General features: G+C 43.0%; 1 long non-coding RNA gene across 1 annotated transcript in view; it reads right to left on the reverse strand.

Moving 5' to 3' along the window:
* LOC132209565 (uncharacterized) overlaps window positions 1-12,074 on the reverse strand; it is a 104,964-nt gene that overhangs the window by 937 nt on the left and 91,953 nt on the right. The gene's annotated exons all lie outside the window — the stretch shown is intronic.

Consider the following 12,074-nt stretch of genomic DNA (forward strand, 5'->3'; position numbering starts at 1 on the left):
TGGGATTGGTTTAGTTTGGGAACATGGTCGACGTGGACCTGTTGAACTGAAGGGTCTGTGTCCACGCTGTATGACTTTATGATTCTTGTCTCAGTGAGACCCTGCTGATATAATTGGTACTGAACTGGGTTTGTGCAGTACATTCCTCGCTATGTCGGCTAGCAGTTCAGGCCAAAGGCTAGTAAATTTCACTTCCTCTTCGTAGGGTGAACTTGAGAGTTCCATATAACCAGCCCGGGTCACTGACTCTCTCACATTCCCGAGTTAACCCGCCCAAAATCCATAACGGGGAACTGCACCTTGCAATGAGGGAATAACCAAAGTTCACGGGGAAATAAGCCTCATCCACATGAACAAGGCAATGCAGCTGCCAGAAGGCAAGATGCTCAGTGTATCTCATTATCCTTTCAGTTCAAAGTTGTCTCCCTCATGTTGCCAAACCTGTTCCAGTTAGCTGCAAACTACTTCCAATCTATTTCTCTTCCTGCAGGGAAAATGACTCCCACTACCCGCAGCACAGTGTAGGGATATCCACTCCACCTCTACGTATTCCTGGACAAGTGTTCCAGGCTACTCTCAAGCCTCATAGCCTTATCACATTAACTGGGTAGTGAATCAACTCTTCATTGCTCAACTGAACCATTCTACATTCTCAGTCAAGCAGCCTCTTCATTCCCTAACCCCGTCTAATACTTTTTCCAAAGTGTTGTTTTCAGTTGTCTTGCACAGTTCTCCTTCCGGGTCAGTCGTAGTAGTGCCTTGGAGATTAGTTTTTCTAAAAATCTTTTCTCCAGCTTTGTCAACCACTTGTGAAGCCAATTTGAGGGTGGTTTGCAGGCTAACTTTGTACAGATATCTTTTCTGCGCCAAAGGCACTTACCTAGTGTGACAGATCCAAATTGGCAGAGACTTAGACAAAACTTTGCTGGCCAAAATCCTATATCCTTCTCCCCTGACAGAAAAAAAAGTTGTCAAAACACTTAAAGAAGAGACTATGCTTTTAGGAATGACATTGAATTTCTCTGCAATCTTAACATCAGTACCTAAGATGACAGCCATTGATTGGTTAGCCACCTGAGAATATAGATATCTCTTCAGCTCTGCTGTACTGATGCTCACAATCTTATTCATCAAAACTCTTTGTTTTGTGCAATCATAAAATTGTTAGTTTATCTTTAAGTAGACATCTTCCCTTTTCTAATAACTCTGTGTAGACAGGGACTATACTCATTGGAATTTAGAAGAATGAGAGGGAGCCTTATAAAAACATAGAAAATTATGAAGGGATCAGATAAGATTGATGCAGGGATGTTGTTTCCACTGTCGGGGGACCAGGCTGAAGTATTCCCCACCATCTGTAGCAGAGTATTAGATTCATCTTGATCATGTCCTGAGATCACATGATCACAGAACCCAGTCTTTAGTGATCTGATTGTGATACCAAGAAGTGGCTCAGCATTTTGGAAAGGAAAGGCTATGGGCTCTAGTAAGTGTGTGGTTGCAATGTTGTTCTCCTAGCCATATTGTTCCAGTCTAGTTACAATGCTGACATTCATCTGACAATGTGGAAGAGGACCCCAGTACATCTGGTACAGAAAATGCTGCACAATGGATGATTGGTCCAACGTGAGCAATGACAGCCCCATTAAGCTACTCTGAGGCATCAGTAAAGTGATGGAAGGCATCATTGATTGTGCTATCAAGTAGGACGTACTTGTCAATAACCAGCCCACCATTGTTCAGTTTGATTTCCACAAAGTCCATTTGGCTCCAGAACTCTTGATAATCTTGGTTCAAAAACAATAAAATCTTACATTTTTATAGTTCCTAATGAAAGCCTTGTGGAGGAACATTGTACAAGGAAGTATGATAGCAAACCACATAAGAAGCTATTAAGTTAAATGACCAAAAGCTTGGATTCTACACTAAGGAACACTGGCAGAGAGGTCCTAGGACAGAGATTATTGGTCTCCAATAACAACATCTCTCTATTTGCTTGGTATGACTTCAAACTGTAGAGAGTATGCCAGTGATTCCTGTTGACTTAAATTTTGCTCGGGTTCCTCAAAGGCTAAGTTAGGTCAAAAGCTGCTTTAATGTCCACCAGCAAGATTCAAGAAGCTTGATACCATTCAGGATAAAGCAGCCCACTTGAATGGACCCCATCCACGACCTTCAATATTTCCTGTCTCCACAACTGTGCAGGAATTGAATCTATGCTGTTTAGCTCAGTTGACAGGATGACAGGTGTAGGGTATACTGTTGTATGCTCTATGCTCCATCACCAGTGCTCTGGTGCAGAGTGGTAAGGCTGTGATTTCGTGAAAGGGGAATTCAGCGAGAAGGGAAGGGACATGGTCTTTTCCCTTTTACTTTCTCTACCTTCAGCCCACAGGGAGGCCAGGATTTGAGTAGCTGCAGGAGAGGGGTACGTTTTGAAAATATTCAAAAGTGGCATTACAGGGAACAACTTATTAAGTGGGATTGGGATAAGTGGTAGCCTTGGCAAATAAAACCGAGTGAGCATTTGTCCTGTGATAGTGGGAACTGCAGATGCTGGAGAATCCGAGATAATAAAGTGTGGAGTTGGATGAACACAGCAGGCCAAGCAGCATCTTAGGAGCACAAAAGCTGACGTTTCGGGCCTAGACCCTTCAACAGAGAGGGGGATGGGGAGAGGGTTCTGGAATAAATAGGGAGAGAGGGGGAGGCGGACCGAAGATGGAGAGAAAAGAAGATAGGTGGAGAGGAGAGTATAGGTAGGGAGTTAGGGAGGAGATAGGTCAGTCCAGGGAAGACGGACAGGTGAAGGAGGTGGGATGAGGTTAGTAGGTAGGAGATGGAGGTGCAGCTTGGGGTGGGAGGAAGGGATAGGTGAGAGGAAGTACAGGTTAGGGAAGCAGAGACAGGCTGGGCTGGTTTTGGGATGCAGTGGGGGGAAGGGAAAAGCTGGGCTGGTTGTGTGGTGCAGTGGGGGGAGGGGACGAACTGGGCTGGTTTTGGGATGTGCTCCTGAGATGCTGCTGGGCCTGCTGTGTTCATCCAGCCTCACATTTCATTACCTCTGAGCATTTGTCCTGTCCAGTCGTTAAAGCGAGAAATGATTTTTAGTTTAGATTAAGCAGATTTAAATAATAAGGGATCACTGGTATATGTTTTATATTTTTTTCCAGAAAATGTAAAAGGAAGAGAGTAATCTGAGGGTAAGTGATGGTAAGGCGTCTCATTTGGGCAGAATGCTCCTACTGTGAGGTGTGAGAGGTCAGAGCCATTTCCAGTTTCCAGGCAGACCATTGCAGGTCCTGGGAAACTATGTTTTGGATCGGGAGTGACTGGAATCACTATGGAGTCTCCACAGAGCTGAGACCTTCATAGATAGCACATATAGTAACTGGTACTGGCAGAAAGGAAATGTGGTGTTCACCAGACAGAGCTAAAGCACCAAGCAGGGAGTGCATGAGTCCACTGGGGCCACCTCTCTCTCTCAAACAAACAAACTCCATGTTTTGGGCAATGCTGCAGGAGATGGGTTCTCAAGAAAATACAGTGAGAGCCTAGTCTGTGGCAACAGAAGTGCCTCATCTACACAGGAGGCAGTGAGGGTAAAACAAAGTTTCTGAACACAGCAGTGATAGAGGCATTTAAGGTCAGAGGAACAGATAGACACTTCTGTGGCTGCAGGCATGATGCCAGGGTCTTATGTTACCTCCCCGGAGCCAGGGTCGAGGATGTCACTGTAAAACATTTTGAAAGAGAAGGGAGAACAATCGGAGATTGTGATCCATGTCAGCACACAGATGAAAAGAGGGATGGGGGCCTCAAGCAGAAAGTTGGGGGGTAGGAAATAAATTTTAAAAAGACCTCAAAGGTAATAATCTCTGCATTACTCCCAGTGTTATGTGTTAGCGAGATCAGGGATAGCAGAGCATACTGAATGAATGTGTGTTGGTAGGTACTGTGTAAAGTGTGTGATTTAGATTTCTGAAACATTGGAATTAATTCTGGGAGGGATGGGAGCTATACAAGCTGGATGGGATGCTTCCCAGCAGGACTGGAACCAATGTCCACACAAGGGTTTCTGCTAGTCCAATCCAAAACTAGCGTCCTAAATCTGAACACCCAAGAGGTATGAGGGCTGAGTTGTTTTCAATTGATGGGATTATCTCACTGAAAGGCATATCATGGATTGCAATGCCTAATATTGGTGAACAATGTAACAGTTATGCATTTCTTTTGGGTGAAAGAGCACAACAGAAAAAAAATGGCCAAATCATCACTAACAAAAGAAACTAAGGATAGCATTATCTCCAAAGAGGAGTCAACTAACGTTGTTAGAAAAAAACAGTAGCCAGTATGAGGACTTAGAACAGGTTAGAATTCAGCAAAGAAGGGCGAGGAGATAGATTAACAGGGAAAACACAGAGTATGAGAATAAACCTGCAAGAAACATAAGCAACAGAGTGTAAGAGCTTCTGTAAGTACGTAAAAAGAAACTGTTTAGTGCAAAAGAAATCTCTTATGATCTGAAATGAGAGAATTGATCATGGGGAGCAGGAGAATGGCAATTATAAGAAAAAGAAAGAGCCATCAAACAATTACTTTGGTTCTGTCTTCACAGAAAAAGACACAGATAACTTGCCAGAAATGCTGGTGGAGCAAGAGAATATTGAGAAAGAGGAGTTGAAGAAGAATAGCTTTAGGAGAAAGAAGTGGCGCTGGAGAAATTAATGACTTGAAAACTGACAAATGAAGGTCTGATAGATGACATTGCAGGACACTAAAGAAAGTGATAATGGATGTGATGGTTGTATTGGTTGTCCTCTTGCAAAATTCTGGAACAATTTGCAGGAGATTTGGTTGGATGCCTGTTTTCACTGGAGTTTGGAACAATGATAGAAAATCTCACCCAAGCCTATAAAACTCTGACAGGGCTGATAGACTGCATGTAAGGGTGATGCTCACCCTGACAAAGAGATCCAGGATGTTAGCTCACAGTCTCAGGATATGCTGCTGGTCACTTCAGACTGCAGTGAGGAGAAAGTATTTAACTGGGCGTGCCGTGAGTTAAAAACAAAGAGGGAGTGAGAAAGCCAGGAACCACAGACTGTATTCCCAACCTGTAACAGGAAAAATTGTTTGATTCTATTATAAAGGATGTGATGGCACGACATTGAGAAATACCAACTGGGTCATATACGGGCTCATAAAAGGAAAATCATGTTTGACAAATGTACCGGAGTATTTTTGAGGACTTTGGGTCGACCACATTTGGAGTACTGTGCACAGTTCTGGTCGCCACATTACCAAAAGGATGTGGATGCTTTGGAGAGGGTGCAGAGGAGGTTCACCAGGATGTTGCCTGTATGGAGGGTGCTAGCTATGAAAAGAGGTTGAATAGATTAGGATTATTTTCATTAGAAAGACGGAGATTGAGGGGGGACCTGATTGAGGTCTACAAAATCATGAGAGGTACAGACAGGGTGGATAGCAAGAAGCTTTTTCCCAGAGTGGGGTCTCAGTTACTAGGGGCCACGATTTCAAGGTGAGAGGGGAGAAGTTTAAGGGAGATATGTGTGGAAAGTTCTTTACGCAGAGGGTGGTGGGTACCTGGAATGCATTGTCAGCGGAGGTGGTAGAGGCGGGTATGATAGCATCATTTAGGATATTTCTAGACAGATACTTGAATCGGCAAGGAACAGAGGGATACAGATCCTTGGAAAATAGGCGTTTAGATAGAGGATCTGGATTGGCTCAGGCTTGAAGGGCTGAAGGGCCTGTTCCTGTGCTGTAATTTTCTTTATTCTTTGTTCTACAGCCAAAAGAATATATGAGAGAGAACTAGTGGATAATGTGCATTTGATTACAACAAAGTTTTTGGTAAAGTCTCACTCAACAGGTTGGTTTGCAACATTAAAGGACATGAGATTAGTGGTATTACACTGGCATGGACTATGAACTGATTAGCAGACAGCACACACAGTAGGAAAAATAGGCTCATTGTCAGACTGGGAGGCAGCGACGAGTTTGCTGAGAAAACAAAACAAGGTGGCATCATGGGTGGTGAGGAGGCTATAAAGAGGTTTCAAAGCAATTTAGGCAGTTTGCACATGTAGGCTACAGATCAGCCATGATCTCATTGAATAATGGAACAGGATCAAGGGCCTGAATGGTCCCCACCTATTCCTATCTTCCTACATGAGCAAGTCCATATCAAATATGATAAAGTGAGGATAAACATAAAGAGAAAAAAACAGAATGGCAGAGTATGATTTCAATGGTGTTAGATTCGTCAATATTGCTTGACCAGGGGACCTGGTTGTCTTTCTATACCAATCAGTGAATGCAAATATGCAAATACAGCAAGTAAACAGTGTTTTGGAATTCATTTCAAGAGAGTTTGAGTAGAGGAGTAAATTAGACCATATCTGGAGTAAAGGGAGTAGTTTTGGCCTCTGTACCTAAAGGCATTATTGCCATAGAAGCAGTGTAGCACACTTTCATTTGATTGATTCCTGGGATTGAAAGTTCACAGTGTGAGCAAAGATTGGGTCAACTAGGCCTGGAATTGAGAAGAATAAAAAAAATTCATTGAAACATATACATTTTGAGAGGGCTAGACATACTGGATGCAGAGATGATGTTTCTCCTGAGCTGACGTGTGTCTCAGAACATGCAGAAGGCCCATTTTGGATTAAGGTGAGCAGAAATGCTTTCACTCAGAGGTGATGATCCTGTTGAATTCTCTACCACAGAGATTTGCAGAGGAAATGTGTCAGAATATCCTGAAGTAAGAATATACTTAAAGTTTCCAGAAACTAAATGGGTCAAAGGGTATGGGAGAGAACAAAAGTTTGAGATGGAGAATCAGCCATAATCATATTGAATAGTGAAGAGGCTTGATGGGCTCAATGGCCTCCTCCTGATTCCATTTTCTGTGATTCTATGTTATGGAGGTAGAAAGAGGTGATCTTAAAGAGGGCACAGATATAGTGTCAGAAATTCATCCCAGGGTCAAATAATGCAACAAATAGTTTGCTTCACTCTCAAAGAGTTGTCAGGAATGGTATTGGAATTAGTAGCCAGGAAATAGACTATCCAATTACTTGGGTTTTCCAACAGCTAATTGGAGGAAATTTCTGTTTATCCAGCACTGAATGTTGGATAAATAGGCTGCTATTTCGGCCACAGTAATGGGTCAAGAGAGGTGCTGGGAATAAGAAGCTTGGGGCCATTAATGCTCATGTATGCAGCATACTTACAAAAGCGGCCCTGTAAGAGGAGCACTATAGCAACAGCAGCAGCAAGCATAGCAACCAGAGCACCATAGATACAGGAGCGCTATAGTTACAGAGGCGCCATAGTTACAGGAGCACCCAAATTACAGGAGCGTTATAGTTACAGGAGCGCCATAGTTACAGAAGCACAATAGTACAGAGGCTCCATAGTTACAGGAGCGCTATAGCTACAGGAGCGCCACAGTTACAGAGGCGCCATAGTTACAGGAGTATTATAGTTACAGGAGCACCATAGTTACAGGAGCATTATACAATAGTAACAGTAACAGGGAGACAGTGATGCAGTGGTAATGGTTTAGTGGTAATCCAGCAAAGACTGTTAATTCAAGCTAATAATTCAGAGGCCCAGGCTAAGCTTCAGTGACATGGTTTCAAATCCCACCACAGCTGCTAATATAATTTCAATCCACTGAAATCTGGAATTGAAAACTGGTCCCATTACTGGTGACCAGGAACCAATTACCAAATGTTGCAAAAAATTAATCTGGTCCAGTTTAGGGAAGGAAATCTACCAACCCTCCCTGGTCTGGCTCATATGTGACTCCAGATCCACAGCAACATAATTGATTCTTAACTGGCCTCTGAAACAGCCCCCATAGGCCATTCAGTTGGAGAGAAATCAGAGACAGACAACGGATACTGGCCTTATCAATGGCTCTCATAGCCCTATTAAAAAATAAAGGGAAAAGACAGTGCAACAGGAGCCCTCTAGTATTGATAGTGCAGTAAGAAAAGAACTGTATAGTAATAGTAACAATATTTCATTTCTTTTTATATAAAACTTTTTCAGAACTTCCCCTTTATGCAATATTTTATGAGTTATGGGAAGGTATAGAGGGCTAGCTTTCACTGGATTAGGGAAGTAAAACAAATCTCAGTTTTACAAAGCATTTGTCACTGAATGCAGTTTGCAAAAGCAAGGTCTCTGGTTCTCAAATAGGTCTGGTATTTCTAAATCTGTTGGCACATTCTTGGAATCTCAGACATGAGCATTTCCAGTTGATTTCAAACAACCAAATGGTTCATATTTTGGACTGAAGGCACAGTTTTCGCTAAACTTGATTTGAAGGGTTTTTCATAACGTCACACTGATTATTTCCATTGTGTTTGTACCCCTTGCTGCTTTGATCCTATGCCTCTTAGTTTGATGTTTGGCTGTTGCTGTCTGCAGTCCATCTTTTTGTTTTATTTCAGCTTCACTGGTAAATAGACAGTCTAGCCCAAGTCAGACCAGTGCAGCTTGGATTCCTAATTGTCTGATATTGTTTCATGAGTAAACCAGCTTTGATTACTTTCACTTGTCGAAGTTCAGTTTCACTATGTGCCTAAATATACGCAGCAATGTTCTCCTCCAGAACTGAGGGAATGACAGCTGTTAGGGAAGGCACATTCGGCTGGGGACCCTTTATCCTTGAGGGTAACATGGAGGTCTTTACGATTATGAAGGGTTTTGGGAGAAAATATTTTTCTACTGGTGGTGGAATCTAAAAGGAGGGAACACAAGTAAAATGAGGAACTGAGGAGAGAGTGGTTACAATGTACAACATTTTGCCACTTGAAGTGACTAGGATTGATATAGAATCCCTAAAATGTGGAAGCAGGCCATTTGGCTCATCGACTCACACTGACCCTCCGAAAAGCATCCCACCCAGATTCATCCCCAACCCCCTACCCTATCCCTGAAACCCTGCATTTCCCATGGCTGATCCACCTGGCCTGCATATCCCTGAATGCTAGAGGCAATTTAGCATGGCCAATCCACCTAACCTGCACATCTTTGGACCGTGGGAGGGAACCAGAGCACCCACAGAAAGCCCACGCAGACATGGGGAGAATGTGCAGACTCCACACAGAGAGTCACCTGAGGGTGGAATCGAACTCAGGTCCTAACACTGTGAGGCAGCAGTGCTAACCACTGAGCCACCGTGAGAGCAAATTAGTCATATAGAAGGGAGAAATGATTAGAAGGATATGTTGATTGGGTTAACTTGGAGAAGCATGTTGGTTTGTGTAGAATATAAATGCTCTGGAAACTCTCTTTTTGTCATTTCCATTAACATTCATCTATATAACTCGATGAAGTAGATGTCCAAAAAATTTCAATCTGTCATGCCCATTTTTTGCCTCAATGCCCAGCCCTCACCACCCACAGCTTCCATGTGCTCAGACTGGCCCACGGTCATCTCAGCTGCCCAGTGAACCCAGGCTGCTGCTAACAGTCATCTCCAGCTCCCAGGACCCTGATTGCTCTGGATTCACAGCCTCCTCACTCCCTAATTCTACCAATGCCAACATTCGCAATTCTTTTCCTCCCACTGTTTATATATTCAAAATAAGACACATGAACAATGTTTAGAGGCCTTCAATCACCCCCTTCCTCATATAACCCCCCCCCCCACACACACACACACACACACACACACACACACACACACACACACACACACACACGCGCACGTGCGCAAACACACACAGGCACACTCTTGCATATGCACACATATACACGCACACATATGCACACACTTACATATACACACAAACATTCATGTACACACACACATATATGCACACACACAAACAAGCACATGCACACAGGCACACACTTGATCGCGTACACACACACACTCACAGACACAAACATGCACACACACGCAAGCATACACACACACTGTGCACATACATGCACAAGCTGCACACACACACACACACACACACACACATACATGAATACACATGCACACAGACACACACATACACATGTAATTACATGCACATACATTCACACATACACATGTGTGCACACACACACCACACACACATGTACACACACATGTGCATGCACACATATATGCACACATATGCATGGACACATTCACATGTACACACACACATAAACACATACATACACACACACACATACACACACACACACACACACACGCACACGCGCACACACATTTGCGCGCACACACGTGTTCCCAATTATGCATGTGTACACATGGTGTCATCGGCAGAGGATATTCAGATGCCTTTGATATCCTTTCATTGGTGGTCTCACTACAGTTAAAAGGAGAGTCAATCAGTCTGCCTATTCTAACACATTTAAAAATGCCCCTAATGTAGCACTTCCCCAGGCATTGTGCAGTGAAGAATCTATGCGAATGGAAACCAGCAAAAACATCTTGAGATTGGTGAAATTGAGTAATGATGGGACCTGATTGCTCACTCTAAATTGATTTCTTCATCTGAGTTCTGTTTTTTTTTGCCTGTTTGTCTCCATGTCAGTGTGCATTTTACTGTGCTCCATCACCAGCACACTCGCTGGCCTGCAAGCAGCTTATAAATGATGACATTTGAAACAAACTCAAAAGGAGAATACTAGGGAATACAAAGATAATGCTTTGTTTTATTATGCCATTTTCTCATCATCGCTGTGCACTTTTGGAAAATTGCAGGTACACTAAAAAAATCAGAACACATTTGCTCCTTGCCATTACCATTGGAACACTGTTTCAAAAGTATCTCAGGATATGAAACAGGAAACAAGAAGCAAATCAGTAAATAAGAAACATAGAAAATTAATCCTAGCTCAGGCTGAAGAGCCAGCATGTCCCCTGTTTTATTTTGATGTATATTGATAACATGGAGGAAAAAACAAGTGAGATCCAATTTTGGATGAAAAACTGTTGAGTTCTATTAATCAATTTATTTATCTCTCTCTCTCTCTCTCTATCTATCTAACTATCTCTCTCTATCTACCTATCTCTCTATCTAGCTTTCTATCTACTGATTTTCGTCATGTGTCCCTAAGTACAGTGAAAGGTTCTGTTTTGCATTTTGTACAGACTGATCATACCAAACAAAGTACATTAAGGTTGTAGAACAGAGTGAAGAATACAATGTTACAGCTGCAGAGAAGGTGCACAGAGAACGAGATCAACATTTAAATTTAAAATTTGAGAGTTTCTTTCAGAAGCCTAGTAGCAACAAGGAAGAAGCTGTTCTTGAATCTGTTGGTATGTATGTTTAAGTTTTTGTTTGACCAATGGAAAAGATTGGAAGAGATTATAACTGGGTTGGGAGGGGTCTTTCTTTGCGATGATACATTGATGCATGCTCCAGTGGCTGGTCTCTGAAGCTGGGCCTCCCAGGCAAGATTTTCATGATGGTGGTGAGCTGACTGCCCCTGTCATGTCTCCAGAAATGGCTTACTGTTAACACCATATATTAATTTGTTTGGGTGACGTGCCTGACAGATATCAGTCCTGTCCTGAGGCCAAGTGATGGTGAAAGAAGGAGAGGGAGCAGTGTCCCTGAGAGAAGCAATGCTGTTTCCTCACCATCTCCATAGAAACAAGCTCAGAAGGTGCAGTCCGTTATGGCAGTAGATGTGAACAGCCCCAGGAAGAGCTCTACGAAGTAGAAATAGTTTTCCAGGAAAGGTCCTTACACAGATGTTAATGCTCTTATTCTCATGTTCTATCCAGAAAAGTGGCTGTGCTACTAGATGGACTCGGAACAGTAGATGAGGAAGAGATAACAAGGTGTAGAGCAGGATGATCACAGCAGGCCAAGCAGCATCATAGGAGCAGGAAAGCTGACATTTCAGGCCTAGACCCTTCTTCAGTCAAGGCCCAAAATGTCAGCTCTCCTGCTCTTATGATGCTGCTTGGCCTGCTGTGTTCATCCAGCTCCACACCCTGTTATCTCAGATTCTCCAGCATCTGCAGTTCCTACTGTCTATGGATGAGGAATAATTCAATCAGAGAGTAGTGAGCC

Source organism: Stegostoma tigrinum, chromosome 4, assembly GCF_030684315.1.
Source record: "Stegostoma tigrinum isolate sSteTig4 chromosome 4, sSteTig4.hap1, whole genome shotgun sequence".
NCBI lineage: Eukaryota > Metazoa > Chordata > Chondrichthyes > Orectolobiformes > Stegostomatidae > Stegostoma > Stegostoma tigrinum.